This window comes from Acomys russatus, chromosome 22, assembly GCF_903995435.1.
Source record: "Acomys russatus chromosome 22, mAcoRus1.1, whole genome shotgun sequence".
Lineage (NCBI taxonomy): Eukaryota > Metazoa > Chordata > Mammalia > Rodentia > Muridae > Acomys > Acomys russatus.
Genome location: NC_067158.1, coordinates 31,015,737 through 31,032,737, shown reverse-complemented (window position 1 = coordinate 31,032,737; position 17,001 = coordinate 31,015,737).

Below are 17,001 nucleotides of genomic sequence, written 5' to 3'. Positions count from 1 at the left end.
TTAGAGGTAAACCTTGTATTGCACATGAGTTGTATGGGTAAAATACCTCAAATTAAAGTAGAAATATATACAATGTGTGTGAAGAAAAAATCTTAAACTTGATACCCTATGAGCATATTCAGGGGGAGGTAATGCCCCTCAGGAACAGTCATAGGGGAGGGGAATAAGGGGAAAATGGGAAGGAGGGAAGAATGGGAGGATACAAGGGATGGGATAACCATTGAGATGTAACAAGAATAAATTAATTTTAAAAATTGAATTCTATACTAATGTACCAAAAATAAACTTATTTTGCATCAATTTACAAAGTTCTATACCAATAAATTAAAAATAACCTTGTGAGTAATAATTAAGGCCTTAAGTGGAGGAGTCAACTCAATAATCTACTTTTTGTCCTATTATCCCTATATATTTCTATATTACCCCTTCTTTCTTTTCAGCCCCTATCTCCAAACCTAAGAAAGAATGATAAAGGATAAGAGACATCCCTGAATCCCACTTCATTTTCTTTCTGGAGAAGACCAATAGTAACTTATAAACAATTCTCAAATAAAATAAATATCTCTAGCCCAAGAAAACAATCAAATATCTACCCAACCCCCCCTGAAGAAATGGGGCATCTTCTGGATGATTTAGGATGAATAATACCTTTGTAGGGGCCCAGAGAAAATTGGAAAAAAATAGTTAAACAAGTTAGGAATAGCATTTGTGGTCCAGTTTATAAATTTTGAGAAATCCCAGGCTTAAAAGAAGTCCTGGTGTGACATTCTGATGCTGGGCCAACTGGGAATGGAAGCTTTCTTCGAAGCTGTCTTGGGAGCTGTACTGTTCTGATGGAGAACAGCAACTGAAGCATTTGGTGCTGGAACATTAAAGATGCAGGTTGTCAGCATCCAGCATGCCGGGAGGAATGAATCCTGTCAGGTCTGATCCAGCTTCAAAGTCTCATTCTTTTGTTCTGAAGACATACAATTTCTCACAGTCATTATACAATCTTAAAATTATAAATATATGAGGTGTGCAAGGTGCATATTACAATTAAGGCTAATTCTCTGCTCTTTGCATGAGCCAAAGAAAGACATATGTAAATCTTCATTCATGCCATAGAAAGAATGGCATCTAATCCTAAATCACAAGGATTCTGTAACCAATAAGAAGTGTTGTCTATGCATAGACATTCATGTCTCAGTCAGTCTCAGAGCTATTCCCACGTAGTAGGATTAGCAATATAAGTTACCTGCTTGTTCTGCAGTTTTAATTCTTTATATCCCAATTCTAGTCCCCTCATTTATCACCTCCTGATTCCACGCTTGTTCCTTCCTCACCCTCCCTCCCTCCTCTAGCCCTCAGAAAGTGGGACCCTCCTCACTTAATATCTGATCTCAGCTCATGAATTCTTATTTGTACTAACTGTATCCTCTTCCTCTGTGTCCTGGCTAGGCTGCCCAGCCAGGGGGAAATGATCCACATTGGGGGACCAGAAGCCAGGTCAGTCAGAAATAGTCCCAACTCCCCATATTGTGGGGCCTATGAGGAGACTGTGGTGCCTATGTACTTTCACTGAACAGTGTGTCTAGGTTCTTTCAATGCATGGCCCTTGGTTGGTGCATCAGTCTCTGCAGCAACCCGTTCCTCCTCCTGAACTTTTTAAATGTATATATTATTTATTTTAATTTATTCACAATACCTCCCAATTGTTGTCCCCTCCCTCTTATCTTCCCATTGCCACCTTTACTCCCTCTTTGGCTTATCCTCCTTCCCTGGACCTCTGGATACAGCCTATTATGTCTCATCAGTATAGTCTTCATCCCCTTCAACTGTGTCTACTATGCCATCTTGCGAAGGGGCAGTGACCAAGTAGTGGGCACCTGAGTGCATGCCGGAGGCTCATCAGCAGTCCCCTCCCTTCCTCTGACTTGGAGGACCAACAGTTCACTCACTGGCTATATCTGAAAGAGTGGTCTTTGTTCTACATGCATTGTCCTTGACTGGTGACTCAAGTTGTGCCCCAATCTGCAGGCCTTGATGAGCTCCCTGTGGGGCTCCTGCTCCCTTCTGGACCCTCCATCCCCCCACTCTTCCCTACCACTCTCAGCATTCTGCCCACAGTCTACCTTCTAGATCCATTATCTGTCCTGTTTGATTCCCCACTGGTTTGAGTCTCTCAGAGGACATCTATTTTGGGCAAATATCCACTTATTCCATATGTGTCTTTCTGAGTCTGGTTTACCTCACTTAGGATGATCATTTCTAGTTCCATCCATTTGCTTGCAAATTTCAAGATTTCCTTGTTTTAAATAGCTGAGTAGTATTCAATTGAGTAAATGTACCACAGTTTCTTTGTCTATTCTTTGGTTGAGGAACATCTAGGTTGTTTCCTGATTCTGGCTATTACAAGTAAAGCTGGTATAAACATAGTTGAGCAAATTTCCTTGTTCTATGGTGGAACATCTTTTGGGTGTATGCCCAGGAGTGGTATGTCAGGGTCTTCAGGTAGAATTATTTCCAATTTCCTGAGAAAGCACCATATTGATTTCCAAAGTGGTTGTACAAGCTTGCACTCCCACCAGCAGTGGAGGAGTGTTCCCCTTTCTCCATATTCTTGTCAGCATGTGTTGTCACTTGGGATTTTCATCTTCACCATTCAGATAGGTGTATGATGGAATCTCAGAGACATTTTGATTTGCATTTCCCTGATGACTAGGGACATCAAGCATTTCATTAAGTGTTTCTCAGCCATTCGATATTCCTCTGTTGAGAATTCTCTGCTTAGATCTCTACCCCATTTTTTAATTGGATGATTTGGTTTGGTGGTGTTTAATTTCTTGAGTTCTTTATATATTTTAGATAGTAGCCCTTTTTGGATGTGGTAAAGATCTTTTCCTTCATAGCCAACTAAACATTTATTGAACCAAATGCAATCGACCATCCTATTCCCAGCCTATTCTAATGTGATGCAAACCCATCTGCTTAGCTTTGCACACAGGATGCTAGATGAACAGGAACTGCTCCATCTCTCCAAATTAACTTTTTACTGATTGTGGTAGTTGAATTAGAGCCACCATGTATTCAGATGTTAACTGCTTGCCTCCAAAGCTTTGTATACTGTTCTACAAGCAACCCCAAATCAAACAGGTGTCTTTGTCTCTTACTGATTAAATAACAGTCTAAAATATAACCACTGTAATAATGACATGTGACTAATAGAAAATATTAATAACAAGTTTTTACAACTGATCCTTTTATGTTTTCTGTCTGTACTCTTGCTTGGGTGGGCTTGCTTTCACACATGCTTTTGCATTATCCATGTTGACCTATAGTTGTGTTCATGCTTCTCAGAAGTCATTTCAGAAGAGACTCTGAGCTCTGGCTCTGGTTGAGTACAGTCTCGGAGGCAGAACACTACTTTACCTAAGATGGTCCTTCCATACAGGAGAAATCCATTAATTGACAAGACTTCTGAGTCTCAGGAAACCTAACTAAGTAAAGAATATCTCTGATAGGCCTGTTCAGATCCAAAGATCCTCTCAGGAGTGTCTGAGCACATTTTGGATATTGGATCCCAGCTCAGCTTCTTCTTCATCTGCATATTTCTCCTTCCTTACACCACTTCTACTATGGTCCCAATGACATCACAAACAGAGCTATTGCCTACATATTGTACCAATGTCTGCTTTGCATGAAACTGAAACTCTGTGCCTTCTGCCTGGGCATGTTTCTGTCCTGTCTTCCTTTACTAAACTAGTATGTACTCTTCACACTCCAAGTCATGTGTGACTTGATGTCCCAAAGGGAGGCACATTTTATGCTGTCCCATTACAGATATTTACAGTTTTTGTGACAACACAACATCACACTGCATTATAATTACTTCTTAGATATTTCCCTTTCTTCTAAAATAACTCCATGTTCTGCAAGAATGTAGCATTTTTTAACTATAGCAGTGTAAAAAAATATACAAAATGCAGTGACTTAAAATAACACAAACATCACTGTTTGTTACCTCACAGCTCTGTAAGTGCAGAGTGAGCTCCACCAAATTCTCTGCTCAGAGTCTCAGGTGTGGATATAACATGGCTTCATTTTCTATTTGTTCATACCTGATCTCCATTGCACCTCTTCTTTCTTTTCTTTTTTTAAATCAATTTATTTATTTATTCACTTTACATCCTAATTGCACCCCCTCTGTCTTCTGGTCCCAGTCACATCCTCCCTTCCTCTTCATCCCTCCTCACTCCCTTATTCCTCAGAAAAGGGGAACACCCCCAATTACCCACCTACCTCAGCTCATCAAATCTCATCAGGATTGAAGGCATCATCTTCCCCTACAGCCTGGCAAGGCAGTTCCACAAGGGGGAAGTGATAAAAAGCCAGGCAATAGAATTTATGTCAGAGACAGTCCCTGCTTCCCTTACTAGTGAACACACATGAAGCCTGGGCTGCCCATCAGCTACATCTGTGTAGGTAGCCTATGCCTACACTCCATGCCTAGTCCTTGGTTGGTGCTTCAGTCTCCACAAGCCCTTCTAGGCCCTGATTAGTTGGCTCTGTTTTCTTTTTGTGGAGCTCTTGTCACTTCCAGGTCCTTAGGCCTATAGAAAAAAACAGAAACTGTGGCAGAGGCATCTCTGTGACAAGCTGAGGACCTAAGTTAAAGCAGGCTTCTGGGAGGATATGAGGGAAACTCTACCTGAGACTCCTAGTAGCAGGGGCCATGGAGACTGAAAAAGACACCCTCTAACTAGACAAGACTCCTAGTGGAGGGAAGGAGGCACTCTCCCACAAAACTTCGACCCAAAATTTATCCTGTCTATTATGAGATGTGAAGGCATAAAGATAGAACAGAAACTGAGGTAATGTCCAACCAACGCCTGGCCCAACCTAAGATCCACCTCATGGAACAGAGACAACCCCTGACACTATTAACAATACTCTGCTATGTTTATAGACTGGAACTAATCAGAGTTGGCCTCTGAGAAGCTCTACCCAGCACAGATCAAAGCAGATGCCGAGACTCATAACCAAACATTGGACAAAGTGTAAGGAGTCTCATGGAAAACTTGGGGGAAGGAGAAAAGCACCTCTTATTTCTTAATGAGAGGTATGTACTAAAACCCACTAGAAGTGCCTTCTCAGAAAAGTGGAAATAGATCTACCTCAAGACCCAGCTATACTACTCCTGGGCATATATCCAAAAGATGCTCCATCCTTGTTGTTGGGCAGACCAATCACCCAAAAATAACCCTCGACAAAATAACCCAACAAAATAACCCCTATGCATTATTGTGTATCAGGCCTTCAATTTTAACAACATCAATATACTTAGGAAGTCTCCAAATACTGTAACCAAGCTCTCATGCATCCTGGATCTTTACTCAAAGGATAAGAGAAATTGCCTCTGGTGACTTGTGTGAGAATGTCCCTCATAGGCTCAAGAATTTGAACACTTGATTTCCAGTTTGTGGTGCTATCTGGGGAGGCCTTATAACTTTTGACATACTTAAGTGGAGGTAGGATTTGGGTGTCACTTTACTTCCTATTACCTCCATTTGTACTTACATTTGAAAACAAGATCTCTCAGCTCTGTGCTCCTGCTGCCTGACATATGTTGCTCTTCCTTCTCGCTGAGATAGAATCTTACCTCTTTGGGATTATAAGCCTAAATATACTACTTCCTTAAGTTTCTTTTGGTATTTTTTTTTTAATCACAGCAACAGAAACATGACTAATTCCCCCAACTTATCCAGATTTTTGCCAGAATCCAGTCCATCATGTTTGTGGGACTGGGGTCATGGCTTCCTCTATGGATGTCAACCGAAAGTCTCTCCCTGTTCCCAGAAGCTATGCAGACTTCATAAATTGTTTCAACAGCTCCTAAGCCAACAGTACTGCCTCACTCCTTCCTTTTCATTTAAAATTTCTGATTTCAAAATAGTCTTTTTTGTCTTAAACCAACCAAAATCTTTGGCTTTTTTCTCATTTAATTAAGCATAATCCATTAAAATACTGTCCTTTTTCTATGATCCATTGATTTATACACCACAAGTTTGACATAGCACCTCACAACCTCACTGTTTCAATCACAGACTCCAACAGCAAGCACAGCATAGATTTCCTGTAACTAGGAACAAAATTCATTATACAGAATATTAATTTTTGTGTTCATTTTCAACTTGACTGAATTTAGTTTCAGAGATCTGAGCTCTGTTCCTGGTTGTAAGGAAATATAAAAATACAACCGGTATAACTAGGCCACCAACCAAACTACATAAAGGACAAACATTAAGTAAAACACAGTGTGATACAGAAGTTTCATGATGAGCCTTGATCCTTAGAAGAGTAGATGGAAACAAAAGAGAACACTCACAAAACAGAAAGAACAAAATTGCTTGAAAAACCTATGTGTAATTTTGCTGCTATGAATATTTCACAGCAAAAACAATAAACTTTCAAGCTCCAGAATTAAATACTTGTTCTCAGTAACCAGAGATGTTTAGTATTACAATGCCTTGATTCCATTGTTTTCACTGTTTGTGAGCTTGTGTAAACCACCACAGTGTTTGCAGGACTGCTGTTTCCACACACTTTCCAGTGAGTCCCATACTTCTTGTTCATTATGGCCTCCCTCCTTCCTGTAGACTGCAGCCTGTGCTCCAGGGTGTGCTTAGGCATCCGAAATGAGGAGAGAGGTGAGCAATTGTTTAGGGCTGCAGCTCAGGCTTATGTGATTCAAAATACTTGTGTCAGCCCAGACCTTACATCCCTTGGCACTGTCTTTTCCCAGTGAATATTAAATCATTATGTCCTCCAAATAGTCCCCTTTCCATATGACTTCCTCTTTCTTTTTTCTACCATTAGTCATTCTGGGATAGCTTACCAAATGTCACTTCGCATGCATCTGCAAAGACTTAGGTAGATACTGAAGCTGGGGAAACACCTGTGCTTACCTGAGCCTGCAGTCTGCCAGCTGAAATCTTTACAAAAGTGTATCTGGCTGTTTTTTTTGTTTGTTTGTTTGTTTGTTTGTTTTTTGTTTTTGTTTTTGTTTTTGTTTTTAATATCACAGCCTGATCTTTCTTGATGTGTCCTTTCCCAACATCTCTATCATTAGACTTTTACATCTGAGTGACATCAAAATGCACCTTCAGAACAAAATGTTTAAGTAGATAAAGACATTAGTCTTGAAAGGAAAACTGATATCATTTGATGGACTTGAGTGTGATTTTTATTATGCAATTCCTTAATTCTCACAACAACAATAATGGAAAGAAATCAGACTTTGAAGAGAAGCAAATCACCCAGCTGTTTCTCGTACTAAATGAAGTGTCTTTCAAAATAAAGATTGTGTGACCGCACAGTCCATAACTCCCCCTCTATATATCTGAGTTTCTCTTCCCTCCATCATCAAAGACCCCCTACCACGAGCTAACCACTAAGATAACAACAAAAGATGTATGCCAAAATCCAGTTATGTCCCACAGACTCCCTTAATGAATGTTCACATAAATATGTGAGTATAAGGCAGGATTTTTAAAATGACTATAGTGAAAATTAATCTAGAACTTTTTCTTTCCATACAGTAGCTATGACTTGTGTAGAGCTATTTAGATTCTAGTTTACAATTGTTAAAATATTTTATAAATAAAGCCCTGAATTCTGTTCCTTGGATGAACTGACCACATTTGGCAAGTTTCATAGGGTTCTGTCTCTAGTGGCTGTAGGAGTAGATGGTTTGGGCAACAACATTTTCATCCTTTCATCATGTGCAGCTGGACAGTACTAACCTAAAAGACCCAACCTTTACAGAGAAAGTTTTTCTTTATTTGAGACTTGTGGGAAAAAATTGTATCTTTCTTGCTTAAGCAAAGAGACAGGAGGTTCTAGGCAGAAGATATCAGTTGAGCCAAGGCAAGGAAATGGTTCAAAGAAAGCACAGATTGCCTAGGGAACAGAAAGTACATTGGAGCCATTTTCAATGTGTGAAAAGTGAGCTGGAGTTGAGAGTGTGATGAGGAGCTACAGGGAGGCAGAGCTGCTCTATTAATATCTTTCCATGACCTCTTATGACATAAGATGACATGTCTTATGATGAAAAAATGAATTTCCCCCAGTGGAACAATAGGTTTTAAATGTTTTCAGAAGTAAATTCCATTTCACTTTTTAGATGAAAGCTACTCAATAATTTTATAGAAGGCAGACACAGCAGAACAATTCTCTTCAAAGCATGGAGCTGGACTTTTTTGGTTGAGAGACTATCAATGATTTCTTCTATTTCTGTAGGGGAAATGGGACTATTTAGCTTGTTTATCTGTTCTTCACTCAATTTTGGCAAGTGAAATTGATCAAGAAAATTGTCCATTTCCCTTAGATTTTCAAATTTTGTGGCATATATGCCTTCAAAGTAGGATCTTATGATTCTTTGTATTTCTTCAGTGTCTGTTGACCTGGTGGCACTCAGAGGAAGGATAGCAGGCTACCAAGAAGAGACTTGATACCCTATGAGCATATACAGGGGGAGGAAGTTCCCCTCAGTCACAGTCATAGGGGAGGGGAGTAAGGGGGAAATAGGAGGGAGAAAGGAATGGGAGGATACAAGGGAGGGGATAACCATTGAGATGTAATATGAATAAATTAATAAAATTTAAAAAAAAACCAAAGCATGGAGGAGATGTCCCTTTCAGAAACTACTAAACCTTTAAGGCTCCATCTCCACTGGTCCCTGGAGGTCTGAGGAGCTGATGGAGGCTCTAGTAATTAACAGGTGAAACTTGGTCAAATTTCACATAGCCCAGAATGGTAGTTTGAAGGGAGGTCTCCCTGCTCCACTATGGAAGACTGACAGGTAGAGGTAAGATAGAGCTGGGATGAATAACTGAGAACGCATGGAAATAGAAGAATAAAATTATGTGAGTGGCATTTTTAACCAGACAGGCAAAGCTCAATCTCAGGATCCTAAGGCAGCTGGAATACACGGAAGAGAACATACAGCTTCACTCCCAAGCCTTCTCGTGGGCAATGTGGAGACTGATAATATCATTTTTCATGATGTGAAATTCTAGAGGGACATTTTACTTATTAGATGATTGGTTTAAATCTCTGTATTTCAAAAAATAGGAGGATAGGGTGGGTGATGGCTTACATTTAGGCCTTGAGTTATGGCTCTGTCATCCTGTCAAAGCCCAGGGGAACATCACAAAAATCCTTCTACTCGTTTCAATGAATAATGTATGTCTCATTTCTTTATTCTTCCCCATAGCAAACACAAATCAGAAGCATTTGAAACAAACAGACCACAAAAAAAACTTGAGTCAAAACTGGTATTTTGTCAACTGATTAGATAGCAGTTAGTTTAATGCTAGCATTAATCAAGGTCTGATTGCTCCATTGTGAGGAACAAGAACTCTGTGCAGAGATTAATACACAAGATACAGTGCAGCTTGTCTCTGCAACAAACCTCACACAGTAATTAGAAAGAACACAAAGCGAAGGTTATTGATCTGTTGTTATTGAGAAACAACATAATTGATATTTCAGATCGTAATTGTTGATTCCGAAGTAGAAGAGATGGGTTTGTACAGATCATTAGTAACAAGGTTTGTTTTTTTTTTTTAATTAATTTATTTATTTAAACCAAAATAATTAATTCAAATGTTACTGTGCTTCAAAAACCATCCATTTAATTGTCAGAAATCATTATTTTAAGTCTTTAAAGTGATTGTTTTCCTGAGAAATATCGTGATACAGTACAGTAGAATGTTGGCTGTGGAGTCTGGGATATTCCACTCATGAGTGTGTGGAATCTGTTTTGTTGTTCAATTTATCAGAATTTTCTTCTGTAAAATAATAGTGAGGATGTGTCCCACCCCCACTTTGTGGAAGCCTTATTTTCTAGCTCAAAGACTCTGAGTCAAAAGTCCTGTTTCCAAATTAGCATTGAGATCATTACCCATGCATCCTTACACACCTTACTTAGCCACTCTGTGTTCCAGTTTTTCCAGATCTAAAGAAGGATGAGTGTGCCAGTGCCATTAATAGAAAGAGTAACTGGACATATGATCAGTTCTTCCAAGTGGTTCAGGAAGAGTAAGCATTTTGTCAGTCCTCATGGTTGCTATGGTTATTACTTGGGAGCCTTTAACAGCATAATCTTAGTAAATATGAACTGCATAGCTCCTTTTGTACAACTAGACAGTAAGTAGCCTCTGCTAGAAACCCTGACCTTTGTTTCATATGAAAGAAGGTCAGGAAAGTGAACAACAGGAAGGAACTCCTGTGGGTCCTTATGCCTCAGTGCTGAGAGTCAGAGCTTCCAGAAAGCACCCTTTTAACCCATTCATGGAAAGACAACAAAATATCTCCTGAAATGTAATAAAAGAAGGATGGGGAAAAATGAAGGCAAATAACTGACAAGTACAATATCAAGGAAACATAAGGTATGATCATGAAGAAACATGTTCTCATTAGTATTCTGATGACAATCTGAGGACATCATGCTATACAAAAATAAGAGGCAGTATTGAAAAGAAAGCAAAAAAAAGTGATGAGGTTCTTGGGATTATTAAGTCAGACTGAAAAACAAAGAGGTAGAAAGACCATGAGCTGAAGATAAAAATCAAAGACAAAGCAGAGAGCACAGAGCTGAGAGGAGGAGATAGGAGAGGGAATTTGGTGCACAAGGCACTAGAGTAGAAGGAATCCCAGAAAGAAGGAACACTTGACACTTCTAAACATGCACTATAAGGGAAGGTTCTAGAGATGAATGGAACGTGAGTCTTCAAAAGAATGTTGTCCCAATGACAGTGTGGTGTTATGATTAATCCACTAAATGTATTACACTGAAGTCAACTCTGTACATAAAAATGAAAAAAAAAAAAGCTAAAACTAAAACTAAGAGCTGTTGGGCTGCAGAGACCAGCTCCTCTGGCAAATGATTTGGCAATGTCTCACAAAGTTTAGCAAGTAATCTTCATATGACCTAGCAATCTTACTCCTAGTGAGTCACCAAAAAAAGTAAAAATAGATGGCCACGTAAAATACTGGTTATAAATATTGATGGAAGCTTCCCCTATACGTGTAAAAACAACACAAATAGGAATCAGCTTGGCAATTGGTGATTGGTTAAACACACTGTGGGGAATGTATGCTGTGAAATACTATAAACATATGCAAGAAGAAACTATGGATGTATACAACATGAATAAACAGAAGGAGTACTATGATAAGACCGTAAAAGTGAGCCACGAAAGCTCAATCTTTCCATTTCGTCGAAAAAATAGCAACAGAAATGGGTAAGGTCTGTTATTTACAAGTATTGGAGATGAAAAGTTGGAGGCGTATTAAGATCAGGACACCACGCTGGACTCAGCTGTAGAGCTCTTGCCTTTAAGTCATGAGCTCTGAGTTCAATCCACCAAACAGCAAAAGAAAGACATAGGGAGAAAGAAGTAGGCTAGGTAATTATCCTTTTAATAAGATAATGTACTTTAGAGCTAGAGAGATGGCTCAGTGGTTAAGAGGCCTTGATGCTAATGCAGGGTACCCAGGATCAGTTCCCAGCACCCAAATGGTGGCACACAACCATCTGTAACTCCAGTTCCAGAATGTTTGATGCATTTTTCTGCCATCCATGAGTACCAGGAACATATAGTGCACATATGCACATGCATACAAAACATTCACATGTATAACAAAAAGGTTTGAGACACAAAGAAACCCTTGTGGTACAAGAAATATTACATCTTTATCCTAGTGATGAATATGTATTGTATATATTTATGAAAATTTATGAAACTGAACTTCAAAATGACAGGTGCAATTGCTTGTGAAATCTTCTTTAATGTACCTGAATTGAGCAAAAATGTAACTTCCTCCTGAATTCTAAGAAAAAAGGAATTTGAAATACCTGTGTTGGACATGTCACTAAGAGATTGTATAATGGTAATGCAGAAATGAAGCGCTCTTATGAGAATAAATGTGTTATCTACCGAAAAATCAATGTCAGAAACTCGTCAGACACAATATGAGTACTGAATGCCAGAAAACAATAAGGAAAATATTTACAGGTTGTGAGTAATACTCAAGTCACAAACTTTATAAAAGGCCAAACTGCCAGACAAATGAGAATAAATAAACTTTACTTCCTACATGCTTATCTTAAAATATTACACTGGGATGTCTTCCAGCTACAATGAAAGTAGAATTAGCAAAAATGACATGGAACTAGAGACTGATAAATCCGACATGGCCATGAAGCATTTCTACAGAGCATCAGTCCAGGCTAAATTCAAGAGATGAGAGCAAGGATGCCATGGAAGAAGACTTATCAGAGTAGATAGTATGGGTAAACTTGGAGGAAAAAAAATGCATGATGCAAAGGAAGAATTTGCAAGATAATTTCAAACAGAGACAAGAAAAGCTATGGACAAATATGAGGCACCAGAGTTCGTGTGAAAGTCATACCCCACTCTCCACTCAACTGTGGAGAATTTTCTGTTCATTGGCTAGATCTGGGTAGGGGTTTAAAGTTTACCGCCTGTATTGTCCTTGGCTGGTGCCTTAGTTTGAACGGGACCCCTGGGCCCAAATATGCCTATCATAGTGTTCTACTTGTAGGTTTCTAGGATCCTCTGGATCCTTCTACTTTGCTATTCTCCCATGCTTCCCTCATCTAGAGTCCCAATAGGATGTCCTCCCCTCTGTCCCAGGGAGACCTGGTGGCACTCAGAGGAAGGACAGCAGGTTACCAAGAAGAGACTTGAAACCCTATGAGCATATACAGGGGGAGGAAATCTCCCTCAGGAACAGTCATAGGGGAGGGGAATAAAGGGGAAATGGAAGGGAGGGAAGAATGGGAGGATACAAAGGATAAGATAACCATTGAGATGTAACAAGAATAAATTAATAAAAAATAAAATAAAATAAAAGCTATGGAAAACTTTCAAAGAGAGAAAGCCTCGTGTGAAATGATAGTCAATGCTTTAAGCAACCGCATGTTGGAACAGCCATACCATAGCCTTCAAGAACATCTTGGGTTGCAAGTCCACTTCCAAATGTACATAAACAGGACAAGATGTACAGTTGTCCCTTCAACAGACAGACAAATAACGGGACAGAAACTACTTAAAACAGCTTGAAAACACATTGACAAATATCACAAAGAGGGGAAATCAAACATGGCAGAACGACAAGCTAGTTGAACAAATCTCCAATATGACCACTTGGTACAGAAAATTTCTGCTGTGTGTGAGTGACTGTTTTCTGATTATTGCCTATGTGTAAAGGAAGAACATAAAGTAGACATGAAAATGCATAGAGGTAAAGCCTCACTGTCTATGATCTCTGTCAACTTAAGTATTTGTAGTTTTCTCTGTCCATTTTTTTTCCCCAACGAAATCATTAGAGTGCTCTGTAACCCTCTCTCTGGCTTGGTCTGTCATAGACAGTCTTCAGCCAGCTTCACGTCTGTACATCACACCTTTCATATCTGTTGGCGAAAGAGTTTTTAAAAGTTCACCTAAGGTTTGTGCCTAGCTAGTGATTTCCTCATGCCCAGCTGGCATTGTACATGGGGTCTTAAAAAATCACCCCTAGTTAGGTTTTGAAGCCTTATATTAGACAATGTGAAAAAAGTTATCTTAAAACCATGGTGAGTTTCTTGTTCATTATTTATTTCCCCATGAGAAATTATTTTTGTCAATTAAAAAAAAATCTAGGTCCTGCTTCTGAGTCCATTTTTAGACTTGGTAATTTATTCAAAACTCCTTGTCACCTTCGGTGTAGTTGAAACTTTACGTGTAACTGTGATGTGTTCCATTTTTTGTTCATCCCACTAACCTAAAACCAGACATACAACAGAGATGCATCCTACATACAATAAAGCATTATTCTCAAAGCAATAGTGACACAAGCAAGTTCACTTCTTCATATGGGTGTTTTTTAGTATGCCCTACTCACAACCCTCATAGTGGCTCCAAACATGGTTGCTCCCCTACGCCCTCACTGGCTGATCTCCCTTCTGCCCTGGAATTGCTCACTGTCACACAGTGGCTGCCTTTTATCCTCTCAAAGACGTGTTAGTGAGATTCCTCCATTTTATACATGTTGTGATTTCACTCTTTCCTTGTAACTTGTAACTCACATCAATCTATATTCAAGCCTAAACTTCTCTCCCACCAGACTAGAAAGAAACCATAAAACAGAAGGCCTAGCATGTTTCTACAGAAGTCCCAGCATGTTTCTACTGAAAAGCAGAATCCTGCTGAGCTAAGCATCTTAGCTAGCCTGTAGCACGTTTTTCCTGCTTTTGGATCACATGAATTTTGTTCCCTGGTCTACCTGAGGACATGAATCCCAGTAATCATTTCACATGAGGGAAATGATTGTCAGATTAGTTTTAAACTGCTAAATCCATTTATGCAACTAAACATTGGGCATGCAGTGGTGAGTTATTGAGTATTTAGTACATACCCAAAGGGTTAATAGCGAGCAGATGGTCATGTGATGAGATTCATGTTTGGCTAAAGTTGTCTGGAAGGTGAATGGATTAGAAAGGTTTGTAGCTTCATTTATGTTGCTGTGATAAAATACCCAGACCAAAAAAGAAAAAAGACTTATGCTTGCAGCTTATAGCCGTCATTGAGAAAGGACAGGAAAGAAATTTGAAGCAGAAACCATGGGGGAATATTGCCTGCTAGTTCAATTGTAGACACATTAACTAGCTTTCTGATGTGATCCAGGAACACTTGCCTAGGTATAGAGCTGCCCAAAGTGGACTGGACTCTGCTATATCAATGTACAATCAAGTTGATTACATACTGCCTGCAGGCCAGTTAGATCTAGAATGTTCGTCACTTGATGCTTCTGCTCTCAGATGATTCTAAGCTTGTCAAGTTAGTAGTTAAGGCTAAGCAGACACATGGTAGCATGGTTGATAGTCTGAGGCAACCGATGTATAATTAATGGATAATGGAAGTGTGTAATATCCTCGGAACTACTTGACACTGAAAGGAAGGAGGTATCAAGGATGCCTCCCAGGTATCTAAATTGTTAAGTGGATGGATTTCTAGAGAGAGCACCTACCAATTATCATGTTGGGAGACTGAAGAAAATTCAGTTTCATGATATCTCTGAAAAGCCTCTCATTAAATGGGGTATTGCCACAGGCACTTGGCTTATCTTGAGAGTTTACATGCTCATAAATGCATTCAATTGCAATACTCGCTAATTTTACACCTTTATATTTTAAGCCTATTATAGAAGAAATTCAAACCACATGGGTGTTTGTCTACAAGCCAAAATTTAATCAAGATAAGTAATGACTTAACTTCAAGCCTAATGGCTCTTGAACACATTTAAACCTCAAGGACTTAGAGATGAGGGAGGTGGCTAACAAATGTCTCAGACTTTCAGGTGGGAAACAAAGATTTCACCTTAACCTTGTCACTGTTTGGCAGAAAGGCTCAAAATAAATCACCCATAATTCTAAGGAGTGAACACATAACAGACCGGGTAGCAATAAAAATGAATCCACTCATCTCAGTACACATCTGCTCTGAGTACAGATGTTAAGGAAGAGAAGGGTGGGCACATGTGATAATGTATCACATCATATCTTTGACCTCAAGGGAAAAGCAAACAAGAGAAGCAGAATGTGTCACTCACCAGGCCATAAAAGGAATCCTGCCCCATGGGCTCTGATCTATCACATGAGCTCTGTCTTTGCCAAAAAGATAGGAGTATTTTCATTAAGATGTCAGCCATGCCTTGTCTGACATGCACTTCTTTGCAAAAGAGGAATGGGATTGGAGTATTTAAAGAAAAGAAGGCTTTTAAGTTTAATTTAATTTAGCTAATCCATCAGGCACATTTATTGCACTCTTCAAACCAGCTGAAAGGATGAGAAAATGCAGGGCCCAGCCAGACTCTGCTGTGATGACTTTGGATGCTTCCTTTTCTTGGTGTTCATAGAAACCCTGTTAGGCCACAATTCCTTTCCCCATTAGTACAGAAGAAACCATACTTCAGAAAGGCTCCCTAACCTTGGGATTCGATAAAGCAAAGCTGTCTTCAAGGATGACTCAAGCTTCGGTCATGAGCTCTGCATTTCTCATTGGCAGGCAGTCCACGAATTCAGAGTAATGGCACTCTGCTGATGGCTCCATCAATCTGTGTGTGTGTGTGTGTGTGTGTGTGTGTTTATATGGTGGTGTGACTCCCCCTCCACAGAAAGCATTAACTTCTTATAGTTCCTCATGGGGGGGGGTGTAAGACCTTCCCCATTCATGATGAAATATCAATAGAATTAATATTGTGCATGTGGCCAGGCAACTCTAAATAAATGCACACAAACACACGCGCGCGCACACACACACACACAATCTGTACAAATTATAAATTAGGTCAGCCCACATTTTATTTTATTTATTTATTATTTTATTTATTTATTTATTTATTTTTACAATTTTTTATTTTATTTTTTTTATTAATTTATTCTTGTTACATCTCAATGTTTATCCCATCCCTTGTATCCTCCCATTCCTCCCCCCCCCCCACTTTCAGCTATTAAAAACAAGGAATTCCCGAATTTGTGGATAAATGGATTGAGCTAGAAATGATCATAATGAGTCAGTTAACCCAGAAGCAGAAAGAATCAAATGGTATATACTCACTTATATCTGCATACTAGCCCAAGGGGCATGTCCCACGAAAGCCTTCACTTACCAGGAAACTGGGACAAAGGGGAAGGCATCCTATTGGGACTCTAAATGAGAGACGCATGGGAGAATAGCAGCCCACATTTTAACATAAACCTATGTAAAGCAACAGTATTTCAGAGATGAAAACAAGGATAAGAAGAAAAAACCTGTGACATCATAAAGTCCTTAGTTTGTCTCAGTACCTAATTTTACTTTCTATATGACCCTGAACAAATTATATAACTTCATGTCTGCCTGTGATTCATCTAAAAGAAAGAAAGAAAATTGCCTTGTGTCATACAGTTTT